General features: G+C 41.5%; 1 protein-coding gene and 1 pseudogene across 1 annotated transcript in view; one reads left to right on the top strand and one right to left on the bottom strand.

Annotated features, from left to right (window-relative positions):
* The window catches only part of LOC145616878 (uncharacterized), a 35021-nt gene that overhangs the window by 3578 nt on the left and 7857 nt on the right, over nt 1-23586 (bottom strand). The gene's annotated exons all lie outside the window — the stretch shown is intronic.
* Nucleotides 11220-11318, top strand: LOC145618715 (small nucleolar RNA R71; annotated as a pseudogene).

Below are 23586 nucleotides of genomic sequence, written 5' to 3'. Positions count from 1 at the left end.
GGCTGCCTGGGCAGCACCCGCGCCCGCGGCCTCAGGGGCCCGCGCCCGCGGCGAAGTCCCCTGCTCCCAAAGGCTGATCAGGGGAGCCGCGGTCTCTCTGAGCGGAGAGACCTCTCCAAATTGCCCGCGCCCGCGGAGAGACCGCGGGGCAACCGCGGCTAGTTCCTGCCAACTTTTGGCTCTTTTGAACAATAAAAGCCCGCGCCCGCGGCTTGAAGTCCCGCGCCCGCGGCCTGGTGGAAATCCATGGAGACCTCTCCGAGGTCTCTCCAAGGCCTTTTTAAGCCCTCTCTAGCCAAATGCTTCTTCCTTGCTTGATCATTGAGGTCCCGAATTGCATCCTTTGCCAAGGTGAATCTCACAATACCTACACAAGTAAACAAAGGAAGGAAATAAAAGGGAAAAAGAGCAAAATAAAGGAAAAACACGATAAAAACACGAGAAACATAGAGAAAGAGGAAAAAGGAGAAACTAAAGGAAAAAGGGCCAAAACTAAAAGAAGAAAGCAACAAAAAGGGAAAGAAATAACCTAAAAGACTACCTTATGAGTGCCATAAATGACACTCATCAAATTCCCCCAAGCTAGACTTTTGCTCGTCCCGAGCAAAACAAAGGCCAAGAAGGAATAAGAAGGGAAAAATAAAAAGAAAAAGAGGGGTAAGAATTTACACTAGGACTCACTGTCGTAGGAATCACGGTTGTTTTTAGCTACAACAAGCCATTTTGAACCCCTAGATCGCTCAAGAGGACGAGTGATGCTCTCGTAAGGGTATCCTAAGAGTTTAGCCATAACTCTCCACCAAACCCCCAAGAGGCAAACCAAAGAAAGAAAAGAAAAAGGAAAAAGGAAACAAATTCTTTACGAAATGGACTTTACAAAGAGACTATAATTCAAATGAATAACAACCTTTCTAAAGTGAATTATGGTATGCACGTTAAAAGATACCTAAGGTTGATTGAAACATAAATATGCTAAGCATAGGAACTAGTTATCACACTCCACCTTCATCCCAAACAGTCTTACCGCGTTCCCCCTACTAATCTCATATCTCCCCTTAGTGAGCATCTCATAGATTCCGCGAAGGAACCGGAAAAAGATCAAAGTTTTTAGGCTACTCGACATCTTGATTTCGCATCCCCTTTCCTTAGTCCACAACCTATGATTCCCTCCACCGATGAAAGACTCAACTCCTAGGTCCAAAGGTCTTCCCCAAGGTTGTAACGTAAGGCAAGAAGGGTTAAGGTAGGCTAAAAATTTAAAAATTTGGTGGTTATCCTAAAATGTGAAGCAAAGACCGGCCAAATCTCAACACCAAACTTAAGTAATCACCAAAAAAAAATGTATTAACACCCCCAAGCTTATTCAACGCAATACTCTACTAAAATAAGACCAAAAAGCGTGAAGAATTAACGCTTTCCCCCCCCCAAGCTAAAGGAAGCATTGTCCTCAATGCTTAGAAGGAGAAAAGATTACAACAAAATATTTTTGAATTTTTACTTTTTCAATTTTTTTCTTTTTTTTTTTTACTTAAACTTGCAATGTCCTTGCCTTTTGCTAAATTCGGACGGCTTTTTCTATAATGCAATTTATTAGTCCATGCCTTTTATGATTAAGGACGACTTTTACTCAAACACTTGCCATTGTTCACAAAGAAAACTTAACACAATCTTGCACTCATAAAAACCCAACATCCAACTTCACCACCACAAACTCCATCAAATATGATCAATTTGCTTCACAAAAACAAGAAAAGAAAGAAAATGAAACAAAAGGCTAAAGATCTAAAGATGTGGCTTGAAAAAGAAGGGATAAGGCTCAGATGGTTGCAAGAAGGCAAATGTAAACCCAAAAAAAATAAAGAAAATGAAATAAAACTATCCTAAAAATGAAAAATACCACCCCGAAAAAGCTGCCTTTGTCCTTCCTAGGTAGTTCAGTCACGGTCTTAGGAATCATAAGCTAAGATTCTAGATTAGGTTTGCGAAAATCAAGGATCCATGCCGCTCATGCAAGAATTTGATGAAAGCTTGAACAAATATACACCTCACATGGTTGTAGCAAAAACTCACTAAGGTTGTCAAATTGAAGATAGGGAGCAACTACCAAACATGCCACAAACAAGTAGAATCCGGCTTCATGATCCCGCTAGTTCTAGACAACTATCTTAGCATGCTTTATCCTAGAATCAACCAAACGTAATCTCAAACCGTGCATACCATAATTACCTAGGAAGACTATTATTCAAAAGCAAGAGTCCATTGCATACAAGTCCGACATTCAAAAAGAGAAATAGTAAAAAGAAAGCCTCAAAAAGAAATGCACACCAACAAGAACAAAAGATAAGAAAAGAAAGGAAAAGATGGAAAACTAAGACAAAGATAAGAAAGGGAAAGAGGAAAGGGCAAAGATGCAATCATAACACGTTTATCCCAATCGACATACAAGTGGTCTAATGGCCACATCGCCAAAGACCCCAAACACACTAGGTGTTAAATTCATACATCCTCGAACCGTTCAACTTCCCCTAAGCCTAATCTTAATCTAAGCAACCAAGAAAACAAAGAAGTGAAAATATAAAGGAGTAAAATAAGAAAGGCCTCACCAAGCGTCCATGCTAGACCAAAGTACCCAAAGAGTGAGAACGAGCTTCTCCAAAGGGTTCCGCAATCCAAAGCATGAGCTACGAACAAGGTGAGTAAAAGAAAAGAAAGCTATATATATACAAAGTGAAATTGTTAGTAACTTCCAAACAAAAGCAAACAATAAAAAAAACTAAAACACTAACTATATACAAAAACCAAGAAGAACCCATCATCATTGAAACCAAAAATTTATTTCCTTGAATTTTTTAGAAAGATCCCAAAAACCATCATCCGAAGAAACAATCAACAACAAGCAACAAAACAACAAGACCAACAGCCAAGATCCACCAAAAACCTTATCAAAAACTTCCCACCGAGCCCAAGGTGCCGCCCCCATGCTAACACATCCTTTTTGACCCTCCCCCCTCACAAAATGAAAGCATCGACCCCGATGCCGACAAACATGCAAAAATAGGGAAAAGGGGAAAACAAAAAGGGAGACAAATATGCAAAGAGGGGACTAATGGCCACTCGGGCCGACACCATCATCACCTCCAAAACCATCACCCTCATCCCAACCTCCGGTGAAACCGGGAGGAAAACCATAATAACCCTTAAATAGGTCTTGTTGGGATGGGGTCAATTGGTCAAAGGGCTCTTGTTGAACGAGGGGCTCGGGGTGACGAGGGTCAACATAATAATAAGCGGGGTCACCCCTGTAATCACTCCCCCCCGGGACCCTATAATCATAAGGCGGGAAGTTGCGCCTTGGCACATCGGGGGTCTCAACCCCTTGCCAATAAGGGTACGTAGGGAGGCCGTCACCACCCCGGGAAGGTACCGGCCCTTGTTGGGGCGGCACATAAGGGTAGTTGACCGGAGGTGCGACCTCCCCCCTACGTACACTAGCGTCATACAAGGCGCTAGTTTGATAAGAAAGAGTTTGGTGGTCAGAGAACGTACCTTGCATGGAAAGTCTCATGCTTTCCATTTGCGCCCACATAGCCGCCATATCTTGTTCAAAATCGGGTGGCGGTTGTTGTTGAAGTTGTTGTTGTTGTTGTTGTTGCCTTCTTCGTCTTCCTTGTTGTTGTTGTTGAAACGGTTGTTGTTGTTGTTGTTCCTCTTGTTCTTCTCCTCTTCCTTCCTCCTCCTCCTCATGCACATCCTCAAACCCGGCTCCCTCAACAAAATCAGCATCTTCCTCCATCTCATCCTCATCAATCCTACCATTGTCCCTAGGGACCATCCAAACATTCCTAGCTTGGCGAAAAATGGAGGTAGCGGCCGGGTTAGGGAGAAGGCAATGGTGGGTATTCCTCACTAGCCAAGAGTAGGTACCGGCTCTCTTAGTACTAGTTATGAAACGGAGGGTGTTAACCTGCCTCAAACTAATCCAAATGTCTTCACTCCCTCCAACCGGAGTGCAAGACTCTAAGAACCGTTCTTGGTTAAAATACCTCACCAAACGGGTCACCATTCCCCCACAATGAACCTCCCCCGTCTTAACCCCATGCATGATCTCCTTGCACCCTTCCATGAAAATGTACCCAAAATTAATCCTAGATCCCAACTCCGGCTTAGTAGCCATCCACAAAACCATGATCTCCTCTCGAGACAACTTTCCCAAATCTTGCTTACTATAAACCGAGTACCCGAGAATTCTATGGAGGATCCTAAGGGCCGGATGAATGATCTCACTAGCAAGGGAAATTTTGGAGTCAAATTGCTTTTTGTGGGCTATGGTTCTCCACCAAGCAACCTCATTGTACTCACTTTGGGCAAGGGAGATAAGGGGCTCGAAGATATCACCATTTGGGTTAAAACCTAGGGCCACATTAAACTCGGCTAGGTTCATGGTGTGCTTAACATTGAAGAGTTGGAAGGAGATGATGTAGTCGGTTTCCCCGACCCTATTGAACTCAAAGGTGGAGAAAAACTCAATTGAAGGCTCCAAGTAGGTACGGGGGTTAGATTTCAAAAACTCACCTAAACTTAGGTTATTGAGAAGCACATCAAGGTCATTATCTATCCCTAGCTTGGCCATGTCATCACGAAAATAATGGCAGGTGGGTCTAAACCTTCGGTCTTTCATTTTGTTATAAATGGGCAATTGTTTAGACCGGTTCCACAATTTTAGAGGTGGTAGAGGAGGAGGGGCGTCATCTTGGGTTGAGGAGTGTGCTTGGGGGTTAGGGTTTGAGGATTGGCCTTGAGAAGTTTGGCCGGGAGATTGGGTCGAGCGGTTTTTGCTACTCTTAGATCGTCTCAACAAATTCATTTTGTTTACCACACAAATTCAAAAAAGAAAATCACAAAGAATAATCCAACTCCCTCAAACGAGCAACAAACACCTCAAACACTCACAATCCTCCTTTCAAATCCAACCAAACCCCCAAAAACTACAAAGTACCTGTTTCAATCAACACAACAACCAAAATTCCAACAACAAATACCAATATCAACAATCATCCATCAAATATATGCAAGATTTATCAAGAAAAACAATCATCACACAAAAATACCAAATTTCACAAAAATAACCATGAAACACAAAATCATGCTCAAAATCAAGATAATACCAACCAATGTAAAGAAATCAAGTGAAATTGACAAGATTAATACAAAGGTTAGAAGTATACCAAGATTGGAGACACAAATCAAGCATAGAACACCACACACTACCGAAATTTGCCGAAAAACCACGAGAAACTTGAGTAGAAGTGATGAAAATGGAGAAATAAGGTAGATTTTGTGAAAATTTGATGGAAATTTGAAAAAAAGGAGTAAGGAATTGATGATTTGGGGTTAGGGTTTGAGAATGTGTAGAGAGAGAAAGGGGAAAAATAGAGAGGAGATTTGAAAATAAGAGAGGAGAGAGAGAGAGGGGGGTGCGTCCAGGTAAAAGTAACCCAGGAACCCGCGCCCTCTCCCGATACTGCCGCGGTCTCGGGAACTCTCCCGCGCCCGCGGAGAGACCGCGGGGCAACCGCGGGGAGTTCCTGACCAAAATTGAGGAAATTATACCTGATGATGGCCGCGCCCTCTCCAAAATTGCCGCGCCCTCTCCAAAACTTCCCGCGCCCGCGGAGAGACCGCGGGGCAACCGCGGGAAGTTCCTGATCCAAAATCTTCAATTTAACTGAAATAAGGGCCGCGCCCTCTCCAAATTCCCGAGACCTCTCCAAACTCCCCCGCGCCCGCGGAGAGACCGCGGGGCAACCGCGGGGAGTTCCTGATTGCAATTCCCTTTGAAAGCTGGAGAGGCCCCCTAGGTCTCTCCAAGCCCTCGGGGAGCCCTCTCCCCTGCACTCTAAACTCTTCATAAAACCCCTTTCTTTCCAACAAGTGATGACAATGGGCAACCTTCAAAACAAACATAAAACCAACACAAAATAAGATCAAAACTAAACAAGGAAAATGAAAAGGAAGGAAAAGAAAAGAAAAATGAGATGAGAATCCGGGTTGCCTCCCGTAAGCGCTTTTGGTTAACGTCGTTAGCTCGACTAGCATCACCCCACTCAAGGTGGTTGGAAAAGAATCATTTTGTGAACAAGACCAACAAACACTCCATCAAAGTACTTCTTGAGCCGATGACCATTAACCTTAAATGAAGATGAGGAATCCAAAGGAGAAATTTCCACGGCACCATTACCAAAAACATCCTTCACCAAGAACGGACCACTCCATCTTGACATGAGTTTTCCGGGGAACAACTTCATTCTAGAATTATAGAGGAGGACTTTGTCACCTACACAAAACTCCTTTTTCTCAATCAACTTGTCATGAACCTCTTTGGATCGAGCTTTGTAGGTTCTAGCACAATCGTAAGCATCAAGTCGAAGTTCCTCTAATTCATGAAGGTCCAACCACCTCTTCTCTCCCGCACTTGCTAAGTCAAAATTTATCTTCTTGATGGCCCACATGGCACGATGTTCAAGCTCAACCGGGAGATGGCATGATTTGCCATAGACAAGGCGATATGGAGTGGTACCAATGGGTGTCTTAAAAGCCGTCCTATAAGCCCATAGAGCATCATCCAATTTGTCCGACCAATCCTTTCTATTGCGAGCAACCGTCTTTTCAAGAATAAGCTTGAGTTGACAATTTGAAACCTCAACTTGGCCACTCGTTTGAGGATGATAGGGAAGCCCAAATCGTTGATGCACACAATGTTTCCTCAACATCTTTTGAAAGGCATTATGGACAAAGTGGGATCCATTATCACTTATCACTGCTCTTGGGACACCAAACCTTGGAAAGATGATCTTCTTGAACAACTTCAATACAACCTTGTGATCATTTGTTGGAGAGGCAATGGCCTCAACCCACTTAGAAACATAGTCCACCGCCACAAGAATATATTGATTCCCGTATGAAGAGGGGAATGGTCCCATGAAGTCAATTCCCCACACATCGAACACCTCCAATTCAAGGATAGGTTGTTAAGGCATCTCATTTCGCTTGGAAATGTTCCCAACTCGTTGACATTGGTCACATGACTTAACAAAGCCCCATGAGTCCTTGAAGAGATGTGGCCACCAAAAACCACTTTGAAGAACTTTAGTAGCGGTCTTGGAAACACCCATGTGTCCACCACTAGGATCCGAGTGGCACATTTTTAAAACACTAGGCACCTCTTCGTTTGGAACACAACGCCTAAGTAAGCCATCAACCCCACGTTTGTATAAGATAGGGTCATCCCACAAATAGTGCATTGCCTCTCTTTTGATCTTCTTCTTTTGGTTCTTGGAGAAAGAGGGTGGAAACTCCCCACATGCTAGAAAATTGACCAAATCGGCATACCATGGGAGTTCCTTCACCTCTATGGCATACAAGAAATCATCAAGCATTCTATCTTCTATTGGTAGACCATCATCATGAATTTGATCCCCTTCAAGGCGAGAAAGATGGTCCGCAACAACATTCTCCGCACCCTTCTTGTCCCTAATCTCAATCTCAAAAGCTTGCAATTCAAGTACCCATCGAATCAACCTTGGCTTGGACTCTTTTTTAGCAAAGAGATACTTGAGGGCTGCATGATCTGTGAAGACTATGGTCCTGGAACCCAACAAGTAACATCGAAATTTCTCAAAAGAGTGCACAATTGCCAAAAATTCCTTTTCCGTTGTTGTGTAGTTCTTTTGAGCCCCATTGAGAGTCTTGGACATATAGTAAATCACATGAAGTTTCTTGTCTACCCGTTGTCCCAAAACACCTCCAATTGCCCAATCACTCGCATCACACATCAACTCAAAAGGAAGATCCCACCTTGGGCCTTGAACAATAGGAGTAGAGATTAGGGCCTTCTTCAATGTATCAAATGCCTTCAAGCATTTGTCATCAAAATTGAACTCAACATCTTTTTGAAGAAGGTCATTTAGGGGCTTAGCAATGAGTGAAAAGTCCTTAATGAATCTCCTATAAAAACCCGCATGACCAAGGAACGATCTCACTCCTTTGACATTTATCGGAGGTGGAAGTTTTTCAATCACATCAATCTTTGCCTTATCCACCTCAATGCCCCTATTTGAAATCTTGTGCCCAAGCACTATACCTTCCTCCACCATGAAGTGGCACTTCTCCCAATTAAGCACCAAGTTGACCTTTTCACATCTCTCTAGGCATCTTTCAAGATTTTTGAGGCAATCCTCAAATGTAACACCTCCCACAGAAAAATCATCCATGAAGACTTCCATTTCCTCTTCAAGCATGTCCCCAAAAATGCTCATCATACACCTTTGAAAGGTCGCCGGAGCATTACACAATCCAAAGGGCATTCTTCTATATGCAAAAGTACCATAGGGGCATGTGAAGGTTTTCTTTTCTTGATCCTCGGGATGAATAGGAATTTGAAAGAATCCCGAATATCCATCAAGGAAGCAATAGAATTTGTGCCTAGTCAACCTTACAAGCATTTGGTCAATAAAAGGGAGAGGGAAGTGATCCTTTTTGGTTGATGTGTTTAGACGTCTATAGTCTATACACATCCTCCAACCGGTGACCGTTCTAGTTGGAATGAGCTCACCTTTCTCATTCTCAATTACGGTCATACCCCCCTTTTTAGGAACGACATGCACGGGGGAGACCCACCTTGAGCTTGAGATGGGGAATATGATTCCCGCATCCAAAAGCTTGGTGATCTCTTTCTTGACTACTTCTCCCATTTGGGGATGTAGTTTCCTTTGTCGTTCAATAGAAGGAAGGGCGCCTTCCTCAAGCGTTATGTGGTGTTGGCACAAAGCGGGGCTTATACCTTTAAGGCCATCAATTGTGTACCCCAAAGCACCTTGGTGTTTTCTCAAAACACCACATAACGCTTGAGCTTGGCTCTCGCTCAAGGATGCACTAACTATCACGGGGTAAGTAGAATGAGGGCCCAAGAATTCATACCTAAGGTGTGATGGTAGAGGTTTGAGCTCCACCATAGGCACACCATTACCTTCTTGTGATGTGGCCACTTGCAAAGCTTCATGGCTTGAGATTCCAAAACATGTTTGCTCATCCACGTCCTCCACACTTCCATCAAGTAACTCCTCATAGAAAGTCATCTCCTTGCATGAAGCACCTACCTTGTCTTTGTTCAACAAAACATTCTCAAGAGCATCGTTAGAAGTGAGCAAGTGCTCATGCATGGAAGACACAACAATATCAAGTGAATCAATCATCATACAATTTTCCAAAGAAGAACATGGATATTTCATGCTTTCATTCAAATCAAATTCTATAACCTCTTCTCCCACCTTAAGGGAGATCTTAGCATTCCTCACATCAATCATGGCTCCCGAGGTAGCAAGAAAGGGTCTACCTAAAATAATCGGAATGGTGGCATCCTCATTCATTTCAAGAACAACAAAATCCACGGGAAACACAAACTTCCCCACCCTAAAAGGGACATCTTCTACCTTACCTTTTGGAAATTTGATAGACCTATCCGCTAATTGCAAGGTAATGTTAGAAGGTAAGAGTTCCCCTAGCTCAAGTCTTTGATAAACCGAATATGGCATTAGGCTCACACTAGCTCCCAAGTCACATAAGGCATTATCAATTTGCATCTTGTTAATTGCACAAGGGATGGAGAAGTTTCCGGGGTCCTTCAACTTGGGTGGCATTTTGTTCATGATGATCAATTTTCGGTCAAATTGATGGTCTCCACAACCTCACAAGTTCTTCTCCCACTCAAAATGTCCTTGAGGAATTTGTCATAGTTTGGCATTTGGTTGATCACATCGGTAAAAGGTAGAGAAAGGTGGAGTTGTTTTAGCATCTCAATGAATCTCCCAAATTGTTCATCCAATTTGTGTCTCATGAATTTTTGTGGGTAGGGGAGTTTGGGTCTCACAATCTCTTTCTCTACTTTCACCTCTCTAGGTGTTTCAACAACTACCTCATCCAATGATGCCCTTTTTTCCTCATCCTCAACCAAAACCTCCCTAGGAATCTCCTTATCTACACCCTTCCTAGGCAATACCTCCTCAAGAACCTTTCCACTCCTAGTAACAATAGCATTCACGGGTTTCTTGGGATCAAGACCTTGGGAAGGTAAAGAAGAAGGGCTTGCATGATCTTTCAAGGCATTAGCAAGTTGAGAGATTTGGTTTTCAAGCATTTTATTGTGGGTCATCATTTCATTGAATTTTTTATCGCTCACGGCCATGTATGTGTTCAACAACTTGGTTTGATTCTCAATTACCTCCTCCAAATTAGTCCTAGGTGAAGAAGGTTGAGAATAGGAACTTTCACCTTGAGTTTTTGGAACAAACCCGGGTGGGGGACCTCTTTGAGAATTATTTTTAAAATTACCCCGTCCTTGATTGTTCCAATTACTCCTATTTTGACCTTGGCCGTAGCTTTGATTATGGTTTCCACCACCTTGATTATGGTTACCACTACCTTGGTTATGATTTCCATAACCTTGGTTTTGGTTACCATAATTTTGGTTTTGGTTACCATAATATTGGCCTTGATTTTGGCCACTATAACCTTGATTATTATAGCTACCACGAGAACCTTGGTTCCCTTGGTTTCTATAACCACCACCTTGGTTATAGTTGTCAAAATTGCCTTGGCCTTGGAAGTTCCTATTCCATTGACCCCTTTGATTATCAAACCGTTGACCATTATTATTCGACACATAATTCACATGTTCACTCTCATGGTTATCAAACTCATCAACACATTCATTAGGACAAGCACTAGAGTCATGATCATACGATCCACATGCATCACAAAACAAGCAACCCAAAGGCATATTATGTGAAGAGGGAGGGGGTTGAGAGTTAGAAGGAGTACCTCTCCCCTTAAATTGGGAGGGAAGATTCGAAGCTTGAGAAGGGGAAGAAGTGCTCTCCAACTTAGCTTTGATTGCGGTGACCTCCTTTCCTAAGTTTGTCATTTGGGAGGAAAGGTTGTTGATTGCATTTAGATGGTCCACCGAGTACAATGAAGATTGCTTGCTTGAAGAGTCCCTCTCCCCATCTTGCCAATCCCTATAATATGTCACCACGTCCTCAATGATGTCCACAACTTCTTCTTCGGTTTTGTTCATGATAGGGCCCCCGGCCCCTCCATCAAGGCATGACTTGCCTTGGGGACTTAAACCGCCATAGAAGATTTGGATCAATTGGTATGTGGGGATTCCGTGGTGAGGGCACTCCCTTTGATACTCTTTGAATCTCTCCCATGCTTCGTAAAGGCTTTCACTTGGCCTTTGCTTGAACCCTTGAATCAAGGCTCTTGCCTCCGCCGTCTTCCTTTGGGGGTAGAAGCGGGACAAGAAAGCCTTTGTGACATCGTCCCAAGTTCTCAAGGAGTTGGGCTTCACCTCTTTGTCTAGCCACTCCAAAGATCTTCCTATTAGAGAGAAAGGGAACAACTTGAGGCGGATGAATTCTTGAGAAACCCCATTGACTTTGATGGTGTTGCAATATTTTTCAAACTTTTTTAGATGGTTCAATGGGCTCTCATTCTTAGGCCCACTATATTGCCTTCTCTCAATCAAGGTGATCATTGCCGGCCGGATTTCGAAGTCATTTGCCGGAGTAGTAGGTGGAGCTATTCCACTCTCAAACCTATATGCCCCGGGCACTCCAAGCTCCTTCAAGGCCATTCTAGGATTTTCACCCATGCCTTGCTCTTCTTGAATTTCTTCTTCACTTGAAGAGCTATAACCCAAGGATCTATTATCCACTCTTCTTCTTGAAAGAGTCCTCTCAATTTCCGGATCAAGGGGAACAAGGGAACGATCACGGGTTCTATGCATGCAAAACTCAAACAAAAATATTAGTAGCACGGCTACAAGTGTAGCCTAAAGAAACAAAATCTTTTTGTATTTTTTTTTTATAAAATGAAGTAGACTCAACAACAAAAGCTAAGCACCAATAGCATTCCCCGGCAACGGCGCCATTTTGACATGGGGAAAATGCATGTCGTTTTCTACCCTTTCCCCAAGCCAAACTAAATTTGTAAACACCTAACCAACCTTATATGAATATAGGGTAAGTTAAGGGTCGGTCCCAAGGGAATGCAATGATGAAAACTAAAGTCTAAGTCAAGCTACCTCAGAGTCGAAAATGAGATATTGGTTGGTACTAAAATGAACTAGATCAAATTCAACAAATAATCAAAGGTCTAAACACTAGGGATATGGGTTCCACATGCAAAATCAATGATAATGCTAGATTAAAGCTCAATCAATTAATTCAAGTATTGCAATGGACAAACAATAGTAGCAATCAAGAGAGTTCAAATACTATCTCCTATAGGCCAATCTAGTGGTCACTATGAAAGGCAAACCAAGAAGAATCATAAGCAAACTCAATCAATTAAAGCAACCTTTAAATCAATTGGTCATGTCATTAAGAGTTGCAATGCAATCTAGATTAATCTTATAGGGTGATCAATCCTAATCTAATCAATCTCATGCAAAACTATGTCAACCAATTTAATTGCAACAAATCAACCAATCAAATACCATCAACTAGCATTTCCATTAATCAAACATGCTTCCCCCTTTCCCTAGCAACTAATCTACTCACTAATCATGGTGAAATTCAAGAACAAATAACTAGAAATTGCATTGATCATCATTCTATATCAAAATCTAATAGAAATCAAAGTATTCAATATTATCAAACTCAAATCCAAGAAAAACAAACATCAAGCAAAAGAATCAAATAACAAGTAAGTAAAAGATGAAAGAAAGAAGAGAATCTCACTAAAAATGATGATTGAAAATGAAGAAATCCAAACTTGATTGATCAAATGTTGAGTTACAAATCCAAAACCAAGAACTTCTCTCTAACTTCTCTCTCTAAAACTAAGCTAATGAAAATTATCAAAAAGTTCGATTCAAAAAAAGAAATACAATTCTATTTATAGGCTAAGAAGAAATCGGCAGCTCCCGCGGTCTCTTCGATAAGCCCGCGCCCGCGGAAAAATGGGTACGGAACCCTCCGCGGGCTGCCTGGGCAGCACCCGCGCCCGCGGCCTCAGGGGCCCGCGCCCGCGGCTTGATGATCCGCGCCCGCGGCAAAGTCCCCTGCTCCCAAAGGCTGATCAGGGGACCCGCGGTCTCTCTGAGCGGAGAGACCTCTCCAAATTGCCCGCGCCCGCGGAGAAACCGCGGCTAGTTCCTGCCAACTTTTGGCACTTTTGAACAATAAAAGCCCGCGCCCGCGGCTTGAAGTCCCGCGCCCGCGGCCTGGTTCATTAATCAAACATGCTTCCCCCCTTTCTCTAAGCCCTCTCTAGCCAAATGCTTCTTGCTTGATCATTGAGGTCCCGAATTGCATCCTTTGCCAAGGTGAATCTCACAATACCTACACAAGTAAACAAAGGAAGGAAATAAAAGGGAAAAAGAGCAAAATAAAGGAAAAACACGATAAAAACACGAGAAACATAGAGAAAGAGGAAAAAGGAGAAACTAAAGGAAAAAGGGCCAAAACTAAAAGAAGAAAGCAACAAAAAGGGAAAGAAATAACCTAAAAGACTACCTTATGAGTGCCATAAATGACACTCATCATTTGTGCATTAATATTCAACCAACATAGATTAAACAGGTTAGGGTTAATATAATGTTTGCATGTTAGTCAGAAAGCGCACATGAATACGAGTAGAACAAAGTAGAGGCCTATTTTATAGGGCGAGCCCTTTCTTTTGTAGATTGGAATCGTACCCTCATCCCCGAACCCTATTTGGTTCCTGACCTTATGGAGTTGACGATCTCCTGGATCATTTTGGGTTTACAAGTTCCTAAAACTTGTTGGCGACTCTTTTGCTCTAGCTTTCTTCCCTTTGGTATGCCACCATACTTAAGTGTATGATCACAGTGGGGTTCAAACTTGGGGTTATAGTGCTTGAAATATTCCCTACAGTTTTTGGCGACTCCACTGGGGAGGATTTCTATTTTAATTCCTGAAATTTATTTTGGCAATGATTTAGAATGAGCGGATGAGACTCGAAAAAATTCTAAGTATTTCATGTGCGTAATTTTGATTAGCATTATTGTCATATGCATAAAAAGGTCCTCATTGGATAGACCAATGAGTCAAAAACATAGGATTTTACACGTAGGAAATTTGAGAAATTTCTTTCACAACTAGAATCGAAATAATACTGCGAAATCTGGAAATAGCTAAGAACACAGATACCTGCTGAGGCATGTAGGAACTAGAGTCTAGAAAACAGAGACCGTCGCCTGTAAAGAGCTTCTGTCGCTTGGCGACAGGGGTTCTTTTACGGCGACAATCCCTGTAGTCTGGCGCCAAGTTCTTCCAATACCGAGCCAGAACTCTGCCTTCTTGTTTTGACCATTTCTAGTACTGTTGGCTCGATTCTACTTCCTGATTGAGCTTTTCTCACTTTTCTGAAACCCATGTATGTTCTACATATGGACATAACCCTCTGGGGGTTCACGCTTCATCTACCCAAACGAACGCTCCTGGCAACGACGGGTACATGCAAGTTTGTGAATCCACCAAACCATGGAAGTAAGTTTTTAACTTGCGGGGTCCCATCCATACGCGCCAACCCTTCACGGTTAGGCTTCCGCGCAATGCATCCAGACTCATAACCATGGACCCTCTTTGACTTAACCCATATCCTTGAACTTTAGAGAACTAGAGCCATGGTTAGGTTGCAAACTCATTGCATCATATTGTGACTATATGAACTACTTGTGCATCCTTGTTTGTGCATACTATATATGTGCTAACCGTTTGTTTGACTTGTGTTTAAGACTAAATAAATTGACTAATGACTAAAAGTTTGTCTAATTAATTAAATAATTAATTTAGAATTAATTAAAGGCTAATGAATTAATGAACTTGACTTAGTACGACTTTAGGCATGTCCCTTTAGAGTAAAATTACTGGAAACGGTCCAGATTAATGTTCCAGCAATGGCGCAGAAATCTGGTCTGTCGCCTGGCGACAGGCTTTAAACAGTGGCGACAGTTCTGTCGTTTTAGCGACAGTCCGGTTTCTTGATCGAGTCATCACGACGAGTCTAATTAAACAGTATACTAATCAGTTTATCAGTTTATTAATGGTTCAAACCATGTCCAAGTCCTTAATTGAGTCTAGGCACTTAAGTCCCATGGTCATATACTAGAGTCAAAGCATGTCACTCACACACATAACATATTTGTCACACCATGACCATGTCTAGGGAGTCTTGAATGCGTGTTTTCCGTCATTTTTTTTAAGGGGGTAAGTCAGATATTAATCCTCCAATTAACCAATTCATTGAACCTATCCCTAAAATATGCACCCCATTTTTGCTTTTTTCTCTTTATTTTTTTTTATTTTCTAAACCATAAAGTCAAAGTCGATTAGAGTCGGGTTATTAAAACAAATATGGTTTGACTTACAGCGCGTGGACAAGAAAGGAAGGGCGTCTAATCAAGGACAACACATTCATTCAAGTAGCACTTTTTGACAAACCAATTGGTAGGAAAAGGAAAGCTAAGGAGATAATGGCTAGTCAAGAAGAACTTAATGAAGTTAAGGGAGAGGTAGCTAACTTGGCTGAGATATTGAAAGGTTTGACCCTTCAAATCAATGACCTTGTGAAATAGCAGCAAATGGACCTAATCTAGGAAAGCTTGAGCAAACTGTCCAATGACTTTAGATTCCAAGGGATTAGCTCACAAGGGGTCTCGGTGGATAAGGACCTTCTTCCACAGAAGTTCAATGCCAACGACATCCCGAAATTCAAACCTATGGATAACCCTTATTTTCATTTAAGAGCTTTTGAAACTGTAATGAACATTAAGGGGATAGACAAGAAAGCCTTTCATTCTGTATTTTCTTTGTCTTTAGAAACTGTCTGTCAACAATGGTACTTTTCTCTTGATAAAGAAAAGACCTCTAGTTGGGAATCCATTGTAAGTGCTTTCATTGAAAGATACAAATGTAATATTCAAGTTGAAACTGATCATAGAGAACTTGAAATTCTAAAGCAAAAAGAAAATGAAGGCTTTACTTCCTTCTTTAACAAATGGAGGGAGACTACTACAAAGATGGTTGAGGTACCTAGTGAGAAAGAGTCTGTAAGGATGTTCATTAAGAACCTCCAAGAAAAATACTCTAAACATCTTAAGTACCAAAGCAATTTACATACCTTTAAGGCCGTCTATGATATTGGTATCAATATTGAAGACGACCTAGCCAAACAAAAAGCTGCCAACAATAACTCCAACAGTGGCTGGAAGGGTAAGAAGAACGACAATCCTTCTTCTTCTAAAACCACCCACTCAAATAATGTCGGCACCTTTAATCTAAACGAAGTCTTAGCCATGAACAACAACCAAGGACAAAAGAAACCGTTTAGGAAGAACTATACTCCTATTGGTATGAGTTATGACACCGCGTTTGACCGCCTACACGCAAAAGGTCTTATAACTCCTATTGGACCATTTGGGGACCCACCTGTCGAAAGGAGAACGGCTAACTGGAACCCAAATGCACACTGTAAGTATCATCAAGGCAGGGGCCATCCTACGGAAAATTGTTGGAGGCTAAAGGAAGCCATCCAAGATCTAATTGATAGCAACAAACTTCCATTGCCCCCTGCAAGTAAGAAGCCAAGCATCAACACCGCACCACTATCGGATTCCTTGGCCATTTCTGACGAAGAAAATCAAGTAGACCCATCTAGTCTCATAGAACCTATTGAGACCATTGAAGAAGAGATCTTCGAAGATGTCATTGACTCCTATGGGCAAGAACCTGTGACTAGGCAGGACATACATGCATTAACGCTACTTATGGCTGAAGTAAACAAATTACTATTTCAGACCAAGGAGGCTCTAAGAGAACAGAACGAGTTGCTTAAAAGTAGACCTCCACCCAAGGAGAAGAAACCCTTCTCTCTACAAGTAATTGACACTCCCAAGAAGAGTAATAAACTTTATACTCCAATTGGGACGTCATATGCTAACATGTTTAAAATGCTCTCCGAGAATGGTAAGATACAACCTCTCGAGCCGAGACCATTTGAATCACTCAAAAGGACAGACATGTATTACTGTTCATATCATCAATCAGGGGGACATACAATAGAGAACTATCTTAAGTTCAAAGAGTTAGTTCAACAACTGATTGATGACAAGAAACTAGTCCAACTCCAACAAGATGCCACAATCAATGGAGTATGGGACAGTGATGACGAGGATGTCTACCTCAAAGATATCGAAGAGACTCCTTTGTCAACAATATACCCAGTAAGCGACATTTGGGACGAAGAAGATTCACCCATAGATGTCCTCACCAGGTCCGGGAGAATGCAACCTTCCATTACAACACAACCTATGCCCACCATTCAACAAGTTCCCATACCAATCATAGAAGACAAGGATGTTGTCAAACAACTAAAAAAGACTAAGGTCGAAATGAATGTATGGAAACTCCTAGCCACATCCCGAGAGCATAGGGTTGCAGTTATGGATGCCTTGGCTAAGGTAGGCATAGATTCGGACACCACTCCTGAGGGGTTAGCTAATTTCCCCACGAGTGATCTCCCAAGTCCAATTAACTTGGTCACTTTTTCGGACAAGGACTTACCACCGGAAGGTGACAAGCACAACAAGGCTCTTAACCTCACAGTAATATGTAAGAGGATGAATGTTCCTATGACCCTTGTAGATAATGGATCGGCAATCAACGTTTTCCCACTTAGAACTGCAAGAATGTTAGGCATAAGAGATGAGGATTTATCCCCATCGACTCAAGGAATAAGAGCCTATGATAACTCACGCCGTCAAGAATTAGGAACAATTACTATGAACATAACGGCGGGAGCAATTGAACATACCACTACATTCCAAGTAGTAGACATTAAAGCATCCTTTAACTTACTATTGGGACGCACTTGGCTTCATGATCTAAATGTCGTCCCTTCATCTCTTCACCAACAAGTGAAAGCCATAGTTGGGGGAATACCAATTACTATTGATGCTTCACCTATGAGGATTAAAACAGTGGAGAACCCACTAATTAATGTAGAACATGATGAAGATGATGAAGATTTGTGGGGCTTTAACGAAGAGGTCTCCTTGATAGAGCAAGATGAGAGGACCCCTCTTCACTACGACCTCCACTCAAACTTGGTGACTAACACTATCCTAAGAAAACAAGGACATTTTCCTGGAATGACTATAGGAAAGAAAAAAGGGATAGCTAAGCACATGGGATTACCTGGCCTCCCTAAGTTGGATACTTTCGGACTTGGTTTTGAACCAACTCGCGAAGATCTTAAGCGATCCCAAGAAAAGTCAAGAACACGTAGGAATGCTCGTACACAAAAGAAGGAAATACCCATGGATCAATATCCTCTCACCCTAAACGGACATGTTATAAGAGAAGGAGAGGATTACCCCTGTTACGAATTTCCTGAATCTTTCGTTGTAAATGGCATAAGACAACCAGGGTTCGAAATATTTTTGGATTGTTATTTCCTAGATGAGATCCCAACTTCAATCTATAGGGAGAAAGCACCCCCTTGTTTTGACTTTAATGTCATGGGACTCTTCTTTGGACAAGAAAAGAATGAGCCAAGATATGTGGAGGACAATTCTTCACTCATTCAAACAGTCCTTCAAAGTGAAAACTTCGATCCGACAAAGTTCATCACTCCAATAGAAGACCAAGAGCAAGGATGGCGCAAGACGGTAAAGGTGACCACTACAAATGGAAGAAAGATTTCAGTAACCACGGGACAAGGGCCAATGTTTGAAGAATCGTCTGAGTTAGAGTCCGAGTCAGAGTCTTCCCCTATCGAGTCTTCCAAATCTTTAGTTGTAGAACCCCCATCTTCTATTTCTACTCCTAGGATAGTTAGTAATCAAGTCCCAACGGACATTTCTTTATTTGATGTAATGATTTCCGAATTCAATAATATGTCTTCTTCCCTTTATTCCTCTTGTTTTTCTTTAACCAAAGATGACGAGCATTGCTTAACTAATGATGAAAATGACAAAGAAATTATTAAAGCAATGGAAACACTTGAAAATAAAACGCCAATAATTGAGGATACGGAAACGGTTGACATCTCAAAAGATCCAACCATTAAAAGAGAAGTTAAAATCGGACTTACATTAAGTAAAGATGAAAGAACCGATTTAATTAATCTACTTAAAGAATTTATTGATGTATTTGCTTGGTCATATGAAGATATGCCAGGCATTAATAGAGAAATAGCTCAACACACAATACCATTAATTCCAGGAATGAAACCTGTAAAACAAAAGTTACGTCGAATGAAACCCGACGTAGCTCTTAAAAAAGAAGAGGTTCAAAAACAAATAACTGCAGGTTTTATTAGGGTATCTAAATACCCCGAATGGGTCGCCAATGTCGTCCCAGTTCCGAAAAAAGATGGTAGAGTTCGAATGTGTGTCGACTATCGAGATCTAAATAAGGCAAGTCCAAAGGACGACTTCCCTTTACCACACATCGATATTTTGGTAGATAATACATCAAATCACGCACTTCTCTCATTTATGGATGGATATGCAGGATACAACCAAATTCTCATGGTCGAAGAAGACATGGAAAAAACCACATTCATAACACCTTGGGGTACTTACTGTTACACGGTAATGCCATTCGGGTTGAAAATCGCGGGTGCTACTTACCAACGAGCAGCGACTGCCCTACTCCATGATATGATGCACAAAGAAGTGGAGTTTTATGTAGACGACATGATTGTAAAGTCTAAAGATCGTCCAGGACACAAAATAGCCTTAAGAAAGTTCTTCGAAAGGTTAAGAAAATACAACATGAGGTTAAACCCCTCCAAATGTGCTTTCGGTGTAACCTCAGGAAAACTCTTAGGATATGTCATAAGCTCTAGAGGAATAGAGATTGACCCAACCAAGATTAAAGGGATCATGTCCATGCCACCGCCCAAAACCGAAAAGCAAATTCGGGGATTCATTGGCCGGTTGCAATACATAAGTAGGTTCATATCCAAGCTAACCACAATATGTGAACCAATATTCAAGAAACTCAAGAAGAATATGCCAGTCATATGGGACGATGAGTGTCAAAAAGCCTTTGAGAAGATCAAAGCCTATCCCTCAAATCCTCCTGTATTAGCTCCAGCACTCCCAGGAATACCCTTAAGGTGATACTTAACGGTGACAAAAGAAACAATGGGAGCTATGCTTGCGCAAGAGGTAGAAGACAAAGAAAATGCTATCTACTACCTAAGTAAGAAGATGCTCGAATATGAGACACGCTATACACCATTAGAAAAGTTGTACCTCGCGTTGGTGTGGGCCACGACCAAATTAAGGCACTATATGCTTGTACATACGGTTTATGTAGTATCACGAATGGATCCCCTCAAGTATTTATTTGAGATATCTACACTTAACGGGCGTATCTCAAGGTGGATAGTTAACTTAGCCCAATTTGATATAAGATTCATGCCTCAAAAGGCAATTAAAGGATCTGTGGTATCGGATTTCCTAGCAGATTTCCCAATAGAAGATTCGACACCATTAGAAGAGAACGAATTTCCAGATGAGGATTTAATGATGACAGAGGATGATACATGGACTTTATACTTTTAATGGAGCCTCAAACCAAAAGGGATGTGGCGTAGGAGTCCTACTAGTATCACCCAAAGAGGAACATGTTCCCATATCTATAAAGTTAGATTTCGACGTTACCAACAACGCGGCCGAATATGAAGCATGCGTGGTAGGCCTCGAAACTGCTTTAGCCTTAGGAGTAAAGAAACTCCAGATTTTCAGAGATTTCTCTTTAATCATCAATCAAATCTCGAAAAGATGGAAGGTTAGGAGTGAAAGCCTAGGTCCTTACCAAACATATCTGGAAACCCTCACTGATCAGTTGGAAAAAGTAGAATACACCTATCTACCTAGAGAGGAAAATCAATTTGCCGATGCCTTGGCAAGACTAGCCTCAATGGTTAGAATTCCTAAATTGAGCAAATGCCTTTGACTATAGAAAAGAGGCATAAACCAGCATACATTCAAGCTATAGAAGACGATGAAGTGGTCCAAGAAGAAGAACAAGAAGAAGAACCATGGTTTACAGACATACTTAATTATGTCACCAAAGGAGAATATCCTCCTCATGCTGACAAAAGGGCAAAACGAGCCCTAAGACTTTTGGCTTCCCAATTCGTGCTCATAGGAGATGAGTTACACAAAAGGGTACCTAAAGGTCGAGCTTTATTATGTGTAGGCAAAAAGGATGCTCAAAGAGCTATGAGAGTTGTCCATGAAGGAATATGTGGAACACATGTTAATGGCAAGATGCTAGTCCAAAAGATAATACGAGAAGGGTATTATTGGACTACCATGAATAGGGAATGTCATCAATACGTAAAAAGATGTCCCAAATGCCAAATTTATGCAAATCTACAACACGTTCCACCATCTCTCCTCTACACATACACTTCACCATGGCCTTTCTCTACATGGGGGATTGACATAATTGGAAAGATTACGCCTCTCGGGACAGGAGGTCATGAATACATCCTAGTCGCAATAGATTACTTCACAAAGTGGGTAGAAGCACAATCATATGCTAAACTCACCGCAAAGCATGTAGCACTCTTTATCAAGAGAAATATAATTTGTCGATACGGAGTCCCACATGAAATGATAAGTGACAATGGAACTCACTTTCAAGCTGAATGTGAAGAATTGCTACAAAAGTATGGTATTCAACATCACCATTCCTCCCCTTATAGACCTCAAGCAAATGGAGCAGTTGAGGCCGCTAATAAGAACCTAAAGACTATCATCGAAAAAATGACTGAGAATTACAAAGATTGGCCTGACAAGCTCCACTTCGCACTGTGGGGCTATCGCACGTCAATCCGAACATCGACAGGAAATACGCCATTCAACCTAGTATATGGAATGGATGCCGTACAACCTGTAGAATTAGAAATACCTTCTATACGCATTGCGTTAGAAAGTAAACTCGATGAAGTCGAATGGACTAGAGCACGGTATGAAGAGCTAATTCTACTCGATGAAAAACGACTAGAAGCTCTACATCATACCCAATGCTATCAAACTCGTATGGCTAGACACTTCAATAAGAAGGTCACGACTAGAAATATCAAGGTTGGGGACTTGGTATTAAAAGCACTACGGAAAAATGTTTTGGACCCAAGAGGCAAGTTTAGGCCTAATTGGTCCGGACCATACATTGTCAAAACAATCTTGTCAGGAGGCGCAGCTAAATTAACTGACATGGATGGCAATGAATTTTCAAATATGACAAATCTTGACCAACTTAAGAAGTACTACCCATAATTACTTGAGTAAAACACTCAAGAGAGCTACATTTGGCCTGATTCCTTAAGCAAAGGATATGTAGGCAACCCTTAAAAGGGTGCGACCACTTTAATTTTTCAAAATCTCGCATCCCAGAGTTAAAAAATTCATGACTGCAAGAATACTGGCGCCAGAAAAAGGACTCTGTCGCCAGACGACAACTCTGTCGCCAGGCGACAGAGCGAAAACATCGGCGACAAACATTTAACCAGTAGCGCTAATTTTCTGCAAGTGACTGGGCAGATTTTGTGTATTCTGGAAATTTTTTTCGACTTCCGTACTCGAAGAAATCTTCCGAAAATAAATATTTTAATTGTTTTCATTGCTTTAAATGTAAAGTTAATTTAAATAAAAGCTGAAATTTTATTGATTAATAAAGAAATTACATTATTGATAAAATAAAGCTTAAAATTAACTAAAAACAATTTAAATTGTCTAATAAATCAAAGGAAAAGCAATGCTCTAATCTTTCTTTTCTTTCTTAATTCTTTTCCAATTTTTGTCTGCATTCTCCTCTTCTTCATCCATCACCTTTGCTAGGAGACATCCATTAGAAGATCGGCATTCTATTTTAGTGTACATGGTCTCTCCCTCTGCTAAAACTCCATGCTTCTTCTCCACCCAAACTTTCTTTTCTGTAGAGTCAACTTTTCTTTTTCCTTTGTCTTTCTTAGAGCTCTTCTTTTTCGGCATAATAGGAGTCTTAAACTCGCTTCTTTCACCTAGGCGCTCTTTAGCAGGAGCCTTCCTATCACCTAGACGAGTCTTCACATTGGTCTTCTCAACCTTGACTTGGGTTTTCTGAGGTCTTCCATCAAGCCATTGCTTTACACTATTAGACAAAGAAGGTGGAACCTTGTGGGTAATCACTTCCCATAAGGGCCTAGCACACCAATACTTATCAAAGCGCTCAACTTCTTGCGAAACAAGGAATTCATAAGGACGGTGGATCTCTCCTGTAGGGATGGTTTATGCAAGCCCATATTGTCTTTTAACTCTACAAGGGTAATAAAAGGTTAATTTTGATAAACTAGGGAGACGGAAGTAATGTTGGTTATTACAACCAACCATCTTCTCAATCTTCCACCAAGGGACAACCCAGTTTATGGTAAATCCACCAGCGGTAAACACTTTGCCCCACTCACGGCGACCCATCTTTAAAGAAAACCGCTTCTTTC

This window comes from Chenopodium album, chromosome 26, assembly GCF_948465745.1.
Source record: "Chenopodium album chromosome 26, dcCheAlbu1.1, whole genome shotgun sequence".
Taxonomy (NCBI): Eukaryota; Viridiplantae; Streptophyta; class Magnoliopsida; order Caryophyllales; family Amaranthaceae; genus Chenopodium; species Chenopodium album.
This window is presented reverse-complemented; position numbering and strand designations above follow the sequence as displayed.